Genomic DNA, 14,927 nt, shown 5'->3' on the forward strand with positions numbered 1-14,927 from the left:
ATCCATCCATCCATTTTCTACCGCTTGTCCCGTTTGGGGTAGCGGGGGCTGCTGGAGCTGCATTCGGGCGGAAGACATCATAAGCTCCAAGAGAGACACAATTCATGTGAACATCTCTAAACACTGTCACAATACTAAAACATTCTTATATGATTCCTCTCTGCACACTCTCAATCAAAAAAGGCAAGAATATTTGACACACACGGTATTTTAAATTGGATGCCATTAGCGCGGTGTACCTAATGAAATGTCCCGTGTCTGTGCTATTCTGCCTTAAAACCCTTCAGTGCCCTCAAAATGCAATAAATGCGTTTTCTTCTATGCACCGCCAAATGCTACAATTTCAGTGTTGATATTGAGAGGACAACATGTTTTCAAGCTCACTGAATGATTTGATGTGGAAATTTCCTCTGCTGCGTGAAGGCGCTGAAATGAAGATGAGATGTTATTTATGGGAAGGTTATTGTCCCGGCATTACTGCAACCTCCGCTCTGTGGGCGGCATGGCTGGTGGTGGTGTTTGGGCCCCGTGCAGCTGATGTGCCTAAGTACAACATATTGAAGGCACGCTGGCAGGATGCGATGTGCACCGAGAGGGGATGACAAACAGGAGGAGGAAAAAAAAAATCCCTGCTAATGAGGCCGAGTGGTGGACGAGGCAAAGCTGATCAAATGCGATCAGCCTGCCAGGAAATGCTGAGGCGAGGTTCACAGACGGTTCAGTCCAGCCTGGAGCGGTTGAACGAGACTGATACAGTTCCGTGGTTAAAGCTGAGAATTGACACATTTACATTATTCCTTATCCCGATGGGAAATCAATGCAAGCACCGGCTGAAATCTGGACTTTTAAAGCCACCAACGACAACCATTGAAAGGTATAACTGTCCTCTAATTCATTGAAAACACTGGATGTCTTTAGCGGTGATGATAGATGCCAAGCAGGGGCCATCCGGTTCATCAGCTGAAAGGGAAAATAATCGCCACTTTGAGACAAACGCATCAACCGCAGCAGCAAGCAGGAAGAGAAACATTTATCTGGGAGGTCACCATCTGAAAGGTCAATAACTAAACCTGCATCATCCGCCTCCAATCATCTCCTGCTTCAACCACTGGAGCCAGTTTGGAGCCACATGTTCCGCATGGTCCTATCCATAATAATATTCTACTCCTCCATTCCACTAAGAGCTGCACAAAAAAAAAAAACTAGATAATTGGCATGATTGATTTAATTGTCTACTTATACACTAACTGTTCTTGCCATTTTTACACTTTTCTCATGTAATGACACATTTGATTCGGTGGCCCGTTAATAGCATGGTAGCCACTTTACACCCACTAGACGAGATGCTACGCCACATTATTTTCTCAGCCACACGCTGCAATCATTCAACTCAGTAATACGCTGCATTCACAGATAGCTTATTAAGATAATGAGCCCGCACAACGTTATACTGTAGAGACTGTTCTCACAAAAATATAGTAGGATTTTGTACAAAAACAGGGTTCATTGAGGCAAAAAGGCATTATAGCTAATGCAGCTTTTGTTTTCCAGTAATCATTTAACAGATTAACGACTTTTTCAAATGTTACAATGCCATTACCTACACGTTAGTATGGTGGTATCTGATTGGTCCCCTATATCTATCTCAAATTCTCTTCCTCATTGTCCAATAATTCTACTACTTCAGTGTTCTGAACTAGTCTATGGTATGACCCCAGGGAAAATGCTTTATCAGTATCATGCGGTATCAAACCCCGCTACGAAAAGCTGGGCACTACAAAACGTGCTTATTGTAATCCCGACTTTCTCATTTTGATAACAAAAAAAATCTGCTCAAATTATTCATTTATTTAGTTTTTTTTTATTTTTTTATTTTTTTATCAATCAATGTTCATTTATATAGCCCTAAATCACTAGTGTCTCAAAGGGCTGCACAAACCACAACACAAACCACTACGACATCCTCGGTAGGCCCACATAAGGGCAAGGAAAACTCACACCCAGTGGGATGTCGGTGACAATAATTTTGTAGGTTAATGTGTTTTAAAAGTGTCCTCCTGAGTTAATGTTAGTGGTCCATTCGAATGTATTTTTATATATTGAATTAATTTAATTATCAAATGGTTCGGGATGGTCTAAATTGTTCAATGTATCAATTGTATCAATTCAGTTCAGTTTCAGTTTATTTCGAACATGCAAATGATACAATGTAATGCCTCACACAATTCCAGTTGTTTCATTACAGCACGTGCGAAAAGGAGTAGGAAGAAGCAGAGCTTATTTAATCCAACCCCTTTTCATACTGTAGCATCCATCCATCCATCTATCCTTTTTGTACCGTTTATTCCCTTTGGGGTCGCAGGGGCGCTGGTGCCCACCTCAGCTACAATCGGGCGGAAGGCGGCGTACACCCTGGACAAGTCACTATCTCATACCATAGCAATTTTTTTCAATTTCCTTGTTCTCTGTAACAGAACAGTGGATAAATAAATAATAATTTAATAATATACCATAGTAAGCAAACCAACATTGAACACATAAATCATTGTGTCTCATAAAAAAAGGGGGGAGGGGGGGTGAAGGGTTCAAGATGTTCAAGATAAGGATTTATTAATTTTGCTATTTCAGGCACTCTAATTCACTTTAAATATTTTCTGTTACAGACTAAAACTATTTTTATAAAGTTATTTTATGTAAATGAATCTATATTTTATTCCTTTTTTGTTTTCTTTAATGTTGATAAGTACTTAAACTATTTTATAGACTAATTATGCTATTTATAGTCATGGCAGAGGGAAGGAGTGTGAAACATTTTGTTCTTCCTGGGGGTGTGACAGGAAATGATTGACAAGCACCGCACAAAGGCGAGTTGAATTCACGGACATTGGAATTACGGACGTCTACACAAAACTGGCATTCTCAGGTTGGAAGTACAGGCATGAGACGTGTTATTTCACTGCTTACACTGGGAGAACAGTTTTCCAGTAACTGGATGGTTTCCGGTTTGAATCCCACTTCCCAAGTATTACTGTAGCAAAATTATTGTGTATATCAATCTTTGTGCTTGTAATGTAATTTGTGTTTGTGTGTACAAATTTCTTTTTCTGTATATCAAATCTGTGTATATGTGTTTTTAGTTGTCTGTCCCTGATTAGAAAAAACCCTCAAATCCCAGATCAAGCCATCAATCCACTGTGCCTACATTTAACCAACCACGGAAGACACTACGCAATTCAAACCAATCAGAAACAACATAAGGTGGGTCTTGGTGTCTCTATTTCACACACCTCAACTGTAAAATGTTTCTGATTTATTAAAATTGCGTGGTTTCTCCTGTTGTTGGTTTAATGTAGGCACACCTCAGATACGCACACGCTGATTGTATTACACACACATACTTCTGAATGCGTGCGCACGCTATAGTTGTACGGTATGAGTATAGTACCGCAATACTAATGCATCATTTTCGGAAGTATACCGCCTTTGAAAAGTACCGGTCCGCCAATTGGTGGATCTACACCTGACATCCACTGGAATGATACCAAGTGCTGTAGCGTATCTAGTCGATACTACTATGATTATGTAGGTATTTTTTGGCATCCCAACATCTTTCGTTTTTTTAAATGTATATTATGTTTATAAACTCAGGAAATATGTCCCTGGAGTGGACACATGAGGATTCTAAATATGACCAATGTATGATCGTGTAACTACTTGGTTTGATTGATTGATTGAAACTTTTATTAGTAGATTGCACAGTACAGTACATATAACGTACAATTGACCACTAAATGGTAACACCTGAATAAAATGTTCAACTTGTTTAAGTCGGGGTCCACGTTAATCAATTCAGGGTATCGGACTGATACCCAAATTTGTGGTATCATCCAAAACTAATGTAATGTATCAAACAACAGAAGAATAAATTATTATTATATTTTAACAGAAGTTTAAAAAGAAAATGTTAAAACAGAAAGTAAGCAGATATTAACAGTAAATGAACAAGTATATTAATAATTCATTTTCTACCACTTGTCCTTAAAGGCCTACTGAAACCCACTACTACCCACCACACAGTCTGATAGTTTATACATCAATGATGAAATATTAACATTGCAACACATGCCAATACGGCTTTTTTAGTTTACTAAATTACAATTTTAGATTTCCCGGGAGTTTCGTCTTGGAAACGTTGTGTAATGATGACGTGTACGCAAGAAGTCGCGCATTTTTAGGAAGTATGAGCGCTACGCACACACACAGCTAAAAGTCGTCTGCTTTAACGGCATAATTACACAATATTTTGGAGATCTGTGTTGCTGAATCTTTTGCAATTTGTTCAATTAATATTGGAGAAGTCACAGTAGAAAGATGGAGTTGGAAAGCTTTAGCCTTTAGCCACACAAACACACGGTGATTCCATGTTTAAAATTCCCGGAGGTGAAAATTTACTATGGATCACAGCGCGATCAAGCGAACATGAATCCAGACCAAATGTCAACCAGCAGGTTTCGGTGAGAAAATTGTGGTTAAAAAGTCACTTCTTACCGGAGAAAAGCTGAGCTTGGGCCATCCATGAAGCTGCCGTCGACTTCCCTGAGACATTGGCGTCAACACACCCCTCCAACTATCAGGTAATATTAAACTCACTAAAACACTAGCAAACACTAGCGAAAGATAAGGGATTTCCCAGAATTATCCTAGTAAATGTGTTTAAAAACATCGGATTCCTTCCCAATGCAATCGTGTTTTTTTTTTAACCCGTTTTTTATTTATTTTTATTTTTTTTCTAGTCCGTCGCTATCAATATCCTAAAACACAAATCTTTCATCCTCGCTCAAATTAATGGGGAAATTGTCGTTTTCTCGGTCCGAATAGCACTTTTTGTTGGAGGCTCCCATTAAAATCAATGTGAATATGTGAGGAGCCCCCACACTTGCGACGTCATCGTCTGCGACTTCAGGTAGAGGCAGGGCTTTTCTCTTAACACCGACAGTTGCAAACTTTATTGTGGATGTTCTCTACTAAATCCTTTCAGCAAAAATATGGCGATATAGCGAAATGATCAAGTATGACACATAGAATGGACCTGCTATCCCCGTTTGAATAAGAAAATCTCAATACAGTAGGCCTCTAATAATTTTGACAAAATAATGCAATGGAAAATGACACAATATGTTACTGCATATGTCAGCAGCTAATTTAGGAGCCTTTGTTTGTTTACTTACTAATAAAGGACAAGTTGTCTTGTATGTTCACTATTTTATTTAAGGAGAAACTTGCTATAAAAAACACGTTTGATGTACCTGAACATTTTTTTGTCAAAATAAAGCCAATAATGCAATTTTTTGTTTGTTCCCGTTATTTAGAAAAGTACCGAAAAGTATAAAAATATTTTTAGTACTGGTACCAATATATTGGTATCAGGAAAACATTAGCGCACACGTATTACACACCCACAAATCTGGATTCGCTCTTTCAAATTGTGCACGGCAGAAGTGTCACAAAAGTCACGTTAAAAAAAAAAAAAAAAAACAGCAAATAGAGGGTACCTGCTTCTCGCAGATCATAGATCGGATTGATATACAGGCACACAAAATAATACACACAACGCAAATTTAATTACATGCGCACAGATTGAGATACACGTCTGCAAATATTTAAGCTACACCCATTCTTTGATAGAATATACATTCAATAATAGGTAATGCTAACTATCCAAATCGCTATTAGGCATGTGCATGTGTTACATACGTAGGTACGTATTTTCATCGTAGAAGCCGAAAGAGGGCGGGATATACTGTGTAAAATACATTGAAAAGTTAGCGCCCTCTAGACATCTGTGTGAATGTGGCAAACAGCCTTAAGTCACACTATTGTCTTTGAATTGAAATTACAGGACAGGTTAAAATACTGTGATGTGTTCAAATACGGATGTCAGCTGTGAATAGATTCATGCATGTGTCATAAATGTGGTGCAGCGACAAAACACCGAAGCTGACTTTGGCATTGACGTGTCCGTGGCCTTACATAACAGCCTCTTACGGGCCACAGGGTGCATTTTGTTGACGTCTGTGCACCTTGCTCAGCTTTCATCGCCTTCGTGATAAATAAAGGCCAACCCACGTACAACTGCCTTGTTGATAAATCACCAATACGTTCCTTTTCGGGGGCGGGGGCCGACTGCTACTTTCACTCATTTCTAAATGGTCAGTTCCACCATCTGATTCCAGCTTGGCTTAATTAGTCACAGCGAGGCAGTGTGAAGTGTGATATTGGCTCATATCACCTTACAGCCAGGCCTGTAAGTCCTCTGTGCAGCGTAGTGTGTCACCTCCGGCACTGACTGGTGGCACAGTGATGTGGCAGATAACACACCGGGTGACTTCAAGTGAAATGAGACAAGCTTTTTTTTTTTGTTGTTGTTCTCCTGCTGTGCATATTGATGAGGCCCAAACACAAAGCAAAAAACAGCACGAGAGGAAGTCACAGGGATGCTGCAGGAATTACGTGTGCTTTCATTAACACTGTGCTATTGAATTTATTTCTATTTTACCATATCTTCCACTTTTTCCTGCGATTAGATAGTAAAATTAAGCAAATAAAAATGAGGTGTGCAGCGACTGCAGAGAATAAACCACCTTCTTCTTTGTGAGCTCAGCCATGCTTGTAAATGCTTGTATTTGTTTTGTGATTGTTAATTATTGAATTGTGTGCTGACCTGGCAAAGTCCACCTATTATATGGTAGGTTTAACATCTCTTCCTTTTCATATTTGTCATGTGCAATTGTCCACCTTATTCTTCTAAAATTAACCCCTTAAATAAGTTAAAAAGCCCTCATTATGGCACTGTGAAAAAGATTTAAAGCAAAAATTTAAATAGCTTATTCCAATACATTTATACTATTTGTGATTGTTTTTATGTAGTAGTACTCTTCTATTGACAGATCTTTCTAATTTTTTTCCTCCTATTACAGCAGTACCCCCGGTTTTTGTCAGTAATGTGTTCCAAACAGTAATACAAAAAGCTATGCATTTTTTTCCCATTAGAAATTATGTGAATTTAAATGAGATACAAATATTAAATCAAATACTTGTATACTAAAGATTTGCGTTTATTGCAGGGGTTTGGAACCTTTTTTCCTGAGAGAGCCATGAAAGCCAAATATTTTAAAATGGATTTCCGTGAGAGCCATATCATATATTTTTTAACACTGAACACAACTAAATGCTTGCATTTTTTAAGTAAGACCAACATTTTCAGAGTATAATAAGTCTCTAATTATTTTTAATAACATTATTTCTTGAACAGGTGCGATAGAAAATGGATGGATGGATTAAATGCATGAGAATGTTTTATATTTTAAACGTTATCTTTAACATTGTGATTACCAACGAAATTATTCATTACTTATCGTGTTAAGCTATGTCAGCTAAGATTCACCTGAGAGCCAGATGCAGTCATCAAAAGAGCCACATCTGGCTCTAGAGCCATAAATTCCCTACCCCTGGTTTATTGAAACATATCTCAACTTGATATACTGATTGTGTCTCTGCTAACTGAGCAAAATAGCTCTCGCAATCTAGTGTCTTCCTTCATGAATATGCAGAACATTTGCAGATTGTCAGAACACTCATAATATTAGGAATGTCACGGCTTGGTATGTCATAATTTAAGAGGAACCCAAGGATGCAGACTAATAGAGGTGAGTAGAAAAGTTTCTTTACTCTTGGTAGTATACTCAAAACAAATGGTGCTCCACATAGGAGAGAACTAAAAGCGACGAAGCAAAAATGAGAACTCAAAATGGGCTTTGTGAAAAAACAACAAAAACTATATAATAATCTTAGACTAAACTTAGGCTGGAGTTGCAAGATGTGCAACAGCTGTCTAGGAACCAAGCTGGATGGGACCGGGATCAACCAGGATAACAAGCAAGATCGGACATGGAAGTCGTCAGTCGGGGAGCCAAGACGTGGAATCCCCAAGTGCCATCCAGCTGCCAAGGTGCAGGTTAAATATCCTCCGGGGAAAATGTGAATCAGCTGTGCACGTCTCACAACTCCACCCACAAAGGGGAAACAGGAACACTAAGAGGAAAGAGAAATGAAGTGAGGTCAAAAGGTCAACTGCCCCAACAGAGGAAAACTGAATTCAAACCACAAGGTGGCAGCAGGTGGTGACAAGGAGAAGATGCAAATATATTTATATATTTAGCACTTGCAATGTGACTGTGTCAACATATTTTGACGAACATAAATATGGTTGCTTGATATAGATGATGAATGATATAAACAATCATACAACTTTAGTCAATAATAGAGCTTTTAATACTATACTCAGTGGTGTGCCGTCAGGGCCAGGAAAGCCTTCTCTGCTGGCCTAACATAACCAGAAATCATGATCATAATTAAAGATAAAAGTAATTTTCAATTTATTTTCCCTAAAAATCTAAAAGTATTTATATTCTCTTCATGTCATATTATGCTGCTTCCAGCGCTGTTGTTTTTAGGTTATAGAGTTTTTATCCAATAAGAATTCAGCTACCTCGAGTTGCCATGCTGTACCAAATCTGCCACAGTTGCGATAGCCAATCAGATCACAAGTAAGGCCTTCTAGCTGGCCTAAGGCAGATATATATTCTGATGTTATGAGCTAGGTAACATAACTCCATTAACCAGCATCCCACAGTAGTAAATAGCATGCGCAGTAGCCCCGTTTCGGATTTTGAATGTAGTCATGCGGGCAGCTTGATTTTATCGATAAGCACGCTGTGGAGTAAACTTTAAGAAGTCAGCCAACATGCCTTGTCTGCATCTTTTATGATTAGACAAGACAACACGTAAATTTGTAAGGCCATTTAAAAGAAGGATATTTAAAGAGAAACTACATTTTAGTGGTTAGAGTGTCTGCCCTGAGATCGGTAGGCTGTGAGTTCAAACCCCTGCCAAGTCATACCAAAGACTGTAAAAATGGGACCCATTACCTCCCTGCTTGGCACTCAGCATCCCGGGTTGGAATTGGTGATTAAATCACCAGAAATGATTCCCGGGCGAATTTGACAGCAACAAGTGACCTACCGCGTTCTCAATGCAATGTAGCGTCCCTGCTAGCGGCTGGTGTCCTTTCAACAGTGCGAAGATGCTTCGTTCAAAGTCAGCAATTCCTGCTTTAATGGCGGCAAATATTAGCGATATCACTGGAGGACCAGACGACATAAACAATAGCTTAACATGCTACACTACCCTGCGGAATACAAAAAAGCATAGCTAACAACTCTTGAATGTAAACAAGGTTGTTTGATCGATACCCAATTTTGTTGTATCGCTCAAAACTAATGTAAAGTATCCAAACAAAAGAAGAATTAGTGAATATTACATCTTAACAGAAAGGTAAAAAGAAAAATGATTTAATAATAATTTTGAGACAAGAATACAATAGGAAATCATGCAATATGTTTATGCAAACGTCAGCAGCTAAATTAAGAGCGTTTATAAGTAATTTGGAAATATTTTTTTATCATTTATATACCAAATAGTATATTGTGATGTTGTTATCACAGGAAGTTGCAATGCACGGAATATAATATAATTTTATTGTCATTGCACTTAAAAAGTGCAACAAAATGACATTTTAGTACAAACCCATTTAAGTTTAGACATACAGTTACAGGGTAGACAGAACAAGAACACTGATGGATCGCCACAAGGGTGGTGCCCCGTGCAAAAGTAGGAAAAAGGTATAACATGGAGTGAGGAGGAGGAAAAAAACAGCTCCCAAACTAAACTCTTGTGTTGGGGCACAGTTTGAGACCAGGAAAATCTTCGACCAAAGCACATAGACATTTTACGACGCACAACTCAACTTGGGGTAAGGGGTGGGCATCCGGTTCCAAGCTGCTTCCACAAGGGGGAACTGCTCCGTGGTCTATCATACCACGTGGTGTGAAAGCAACAAAGGCCATGGGAGTTGGGTATGTGTGTGGTGTGTATTTTCCGTGAAAGTATTTTTCGTGTGTTTGTAAGCTTGAAGAGGAGTTTTGTTCCTCGACCTCGGTGCATGCCGGGTGTTATCCCGATAACACAGCAAGTCAGTCTAACAAAAGTCAGCAAACAACAGGAGTTTGTTGCGTCTTCGCTGCATTCTCCTCTACGGGGAATCTCGAAGCAAAGAAATCACAAATGTCTGAGTGTTCACAGTTATTCCCATTCTTCAATCATTTGTGAAAGTTTTGGAGTACCTTGAATGGCTGCCAGCATCTTCAAATTTGTCGATACACTACGCATACGCTTATTCCAAACAGCAGATGTCCTGTTATCATGAATCCAAACAGGTAGATGTCTCTGACGTCCTCTACTTACGGAATCACAAGGCACGCTTCTCCCAAGAGTCCACTGTATGCTTACAACAATGTTCTGTCAGGACAGGCAGATAATCCAGACCCGAGTTTCTCATCAAGAAGATCTAGTCAACTTTGTTGAGAGACCAGTTGATCAATTCCATTGTTTAGATTTTTGAGAGCAAGTGCAAAAAGAGGCTCAGAGAAAGTTAAGACACGACAAAATAATCGAAAGCAGAGAAAGGGAAGGAGAAGCATCTGCCTTCATTAGGAGCCAAAGAGAAAAATATATATTGCGATATATAATGTTAGGCCACATTGTCCTTCCATAATCAGAACTAAAAATGGTAGAGATATATTGTCTATCAAGCAATGCCATTTTTTAATCCGCTGGATGATTTAAAAGGCTGATACAAACGATTAACAACTCAATACATCTCCTATATGATACATATTGATACGTTTGGAACCCATATTGAATATGCGAGTTGTCACCCCAAGATGCTGCAGGACTCGGACAAGGCAGAATTGCAGGTAGGAGCTTGTTTTAATATAACAATGACAAAAGAACACTGACAAAAAGGCAAAGAAAAGGCGAGCCTACGCGCGGGGAGCTAATGCTAATAGTTAGCAAGCATCGAGCACAAAGTCCAAAAGAAACGACGTGCAGGGCGCACGCGAAGCTAAGACATGACTTAGCAAGGTGAATACAAAGGCAGAATAACAAACGTGACCTTTGCATGGAGCAAACAAAACATCCAGCACGAACACAGGTAGCAGGCAGGTTTAAATACTCAAACAATAATCAAAAACAGGTGTGCGTCAGAAAGTCAGTGCAGGTGGAGCAAATGAGGTAACCATGAAGATAAGAAACAGGAAGTGCTCAAACTTGGGGATCGGAAGAGTCCAAAAATAATTAGAAAACACACAAAAGGACTCAAGAACAAAACTGTGTCAGATCCGGGAGGCGGATCGTGACAAATATTATTGCAACCTTGGATTTTCTCATGCACTATTGCAGTTAGAGCCAACGTCTACCAGAGTGCACGTTCTCCGTGCTAAAAAGTCTGTTTCATTTTCTCCTTGCACTGTATGCGCGCTTCGATAGCCCAGAAAAGATGAAACAGATTATAGCTGCGTGCTTATGATCCAAAACACCACAGTTGGAGAATGACCGTAAATGTGGAGGTCAATTTTTGTCTCCATGGTAACAAACCCTAGTACACACAACATTCTCATTGACAAAGGGCGGTTTGCGCCACTTTTTCACTTAGGTTGTTTGCAGATTACCAGCAACATGCCCTCTAATAGTGCAGTTGTATAGTTTGCATACGCTATTTAGCACATTTTGCCACTGATCAGGTCCATTGTGTCTAGCATGATTTATATTGATAAACAGTTTGTCTGATGAACAGTGTGCAGCTGCAGTGTTTATGGGATTAACAAAAGCATTTCACACAATTATTCATTAAATCTTAATTAACAAATTAGAACGGCACGGCAGCAGCGCGTCGGTCTTCAACTGGGTAAGAAACTATTTAACCAACAGGGAACAATACCTGAACAACAGACAACACACCTGCAGCACTAAACATATCATGTGGTATACCCCAAGAATCAATACTGGGACCAAAATTGTTCAATCGTTATACGAACGACATTTGTAAAGTTACAAAGGACTTAAAGTTAGTACTTTCTGCAGAGGACATGACTGTATTTTGTTCAGGACAGTACACAAAAGGTACAATAGGGAAGGGATTCATATGGCTCCATTCCTGGGTGGATCTCGCGCAAGAGGAAGTGTGCAGTATGATAAAAATATTATTGAAAGCGCTACTCTACATAGCAACTGACGCTGTGTTCAAAGTTGGAATTGCCCCCAAAATAATTTTAAGATATTCCAGAGTGGTGTTTAAAGATAGTATGGCCAACTGAACAATAAGCGCCATTACTGCTACCAAGGACGTGTGTGGCTGTCCCCGGATGCATGCAATTGCTGACGTTTTGACGTTAGTTTTTCTGATAAAATGAACCAAAATAATATGTGTATTTAGCGGATGGATGGATGGATGGATATCTAAGCATACTCCAGCTCAAAAACTTAAAATAAAACATTATTTTATTTTGTGAAATCATAATTTTGCGGCCATATTTGATACACTCTGCTGCTACATTCCTGCAGTAGTTCCTGACCAGAAGGCTCTACAATACGCTACCAACTGTGCAATAAATGTAAACAATACAGAGAAAGACCAAAAATATGAATGATTACCCTCATTTTGCCAAAATCTTAATTACCTTTGGACCAACAATCATAGAGAAATTATGACTTTTGTGTGAAATATGTCAAATGGGGTGCCTGCCTCCAATGTATTTGTAATCACTGTAGGTATGTCTCATTATGTATTATTCTAACTAATCTCTCTTTTCTGTAACATGGTAAGTAAATAATTGTACTTTTGTAATTATTTCCCCATATTTCTGCACAATAACTCAGATATGGTAAGACTGGCAACCAGTAGAGAATATGGAGTGATTTTTGGTCCAGAACATATTTTGCTTAATTCATTATTGACATATGTCACTTTATATATGTCACTGTATATTTTATATGAGATTTCCAGTTAATTTTCTCATCTATTACTACACCGAAAATCTGGTTTATTTTACTTAGTCTATTTGTATTTGTGTTTGACTTTCTCTTCTGCTGTTACCCAGTTGCATTATTTTAGTTTTACCGAGATTCAAAGATAGTCTGTTTTTGTCAAACCATCTTTTTAATTTGTTCATTTTTTCTGTTATTTGTATTAGCTTCTTTGTGTTCTCTCCTGAACAGAACGCCGACATTGTTTTGTGTGTTTACCTCACACAAGACACTGTAGTTGGTGGTTCTCCAGTGGAGATGGCAAACCTTCACTTCCAATCCTTCTCTTCTTACCAGGTTGTGGGGAAAGTGATGTAAAATCTCCCCACAATTCTCATTGGTAGAGCACTCTGCTACAAAACAGGGCATTTATTGATGTGGAAAAACTAACGAAGAATCGCCGCAAACACATAGCATTAGCTCAAAATTGGTAGCAGTCGTGGCACCCTGTAGTCACGTGAGTGCTTTTTGACCAATCATTGAGGGGATGCTTGAAACCGAGTTGGTCATAATTTCCTTATACACGACTCTGGGATATTCAAAACTCTGGGGGTTAAAGTGGATAATGCACCGCTCTAATACGCCACATTTCTTGTGTTAGATAAACAGTGACAAATAACTAGCGCTGCGAATCTTTGGGGGTCCCACGATTCGATTCAATATCGATTCTTGGGGTCACGATTCGATTAAAAATCAAATTTTTTTTTTCAATTCAACACGATTCTCGATTAAAAAAAATGTTTTTTTCCGATTTAAAAGGATTCTCAATTAATTCAATACATAGGATTTCAGCAGGATCTACCCCAGTCTGCTGACATGCAAGCAGAGTAGTAGATTTTTGTAAAAAGCTTTTATAATTGTAAAGGACAATGTTTTATCAACTGATTGCAATAATGTAAATTTGTTTTAACTATTAAATGAACCAAAAATATGACTTATTTTATCTTTGTGAAAATATTGGAAACAGTGTGTTGTTAAGCTTATAAGATGCGATGCAAGTGTAAGCCACTGTGTCACTATTCTTTTTTTATTTATTTTTATAAATGTCTAATGATAATTTCAATGAGGGATTTTTAATCACTGCTATGCTGAAATTATAACTAATATTGATACTGTTGTTGATAACGGCGTGGCGAAGTTGGGAAAGTGGCCGTGCCAGCAATCTGACGGTTACTGGTTCAATCCCCACCTTCTACCACCCTAGTCATGTCCGTTGTGTCCTTGAGCAAGACACTTCACCCTTGCTCCTGATGGGTCCTTGTTATCGCCTTGCATGGCAGCTCCCGTCATCAGTGTGTGAATGTGTGTGTGAATGGGTGAATGTGGAAATACTGTCAAAGCGCTTTGGGCTCCTTTATAAAGGGGTAGAAAAGCGCTAAACAAGTACAACCATTTACCATTTATTTACCATTTTTGTTTCACTACTTTTGGTTTCTTTAGTGTCGTGTTTGTGTGTTCTCTAAATTGCTCTGTTTGTTGCAGTTCTGAGTGGTGCTGGGTCAGATTTGGTTTTGGAATTGGATTGCATTCTTATGGTATTGCTGTGTATTGTTTTGTTGGATTGATTGAAAAAAAAAAAGAATAATAAAATAAAATAAAACAAATTTAAAAATGAGAATCGATTCTGAATCGCACAACGTGAGAATCATGATTCAAATTCGAATCAAATTTTCCCACACCCCTACAAATAACAGAATAAATCAGTAAGATGGTTTGAAAAAAAAGACTATTTTTGAATCTCAGTAAACCGGCTTCTTCCTATCCTATTTGGATATGTTGGATATGTGTGATATGTGATATTATTACTGTATGCGTGTTAGAAATACATTAACAGCATAGGCAAACTGTTGTCTCTTTGAAGCTAAAGGATTCTAACATGTACAGATTTTTGGTATAATATTTGAGCTAAGGAAAGATGTGGTTGGCACAGTGTCCTTGTGAAT

At 38.5% G+C, this 14,927-nt stretch overlaps 1 protein-coding gene across 8 annotated transcripts in view; it reads left to right on the top strand.

The window, feature by feature from the left end:
• Positions 1–14,927, top strand: part of LOC133551610 (neurexin-2-like) — a 439,020-nt gene that overhangs the window by 186,157 nt on the left and 237,936 nt on the right. The window lies entirely within an intron of this gene.

The sequence above is a fragment of the Nerophis ophidion genome, linkage group LG04 (genome assembly GCF_033978795.1).
Source record: "Nerophis ophidion isolate RoL-2023_Sa linkage group LG04, RoL_Noph_v1.0, whole genome shotgun sequence".
NCBI lineage: Eukaryota > Metazoa > Chordata > Actinopteri > Syngnathiformes > Syngnathidae > Nerophis > Nerophis ophidion.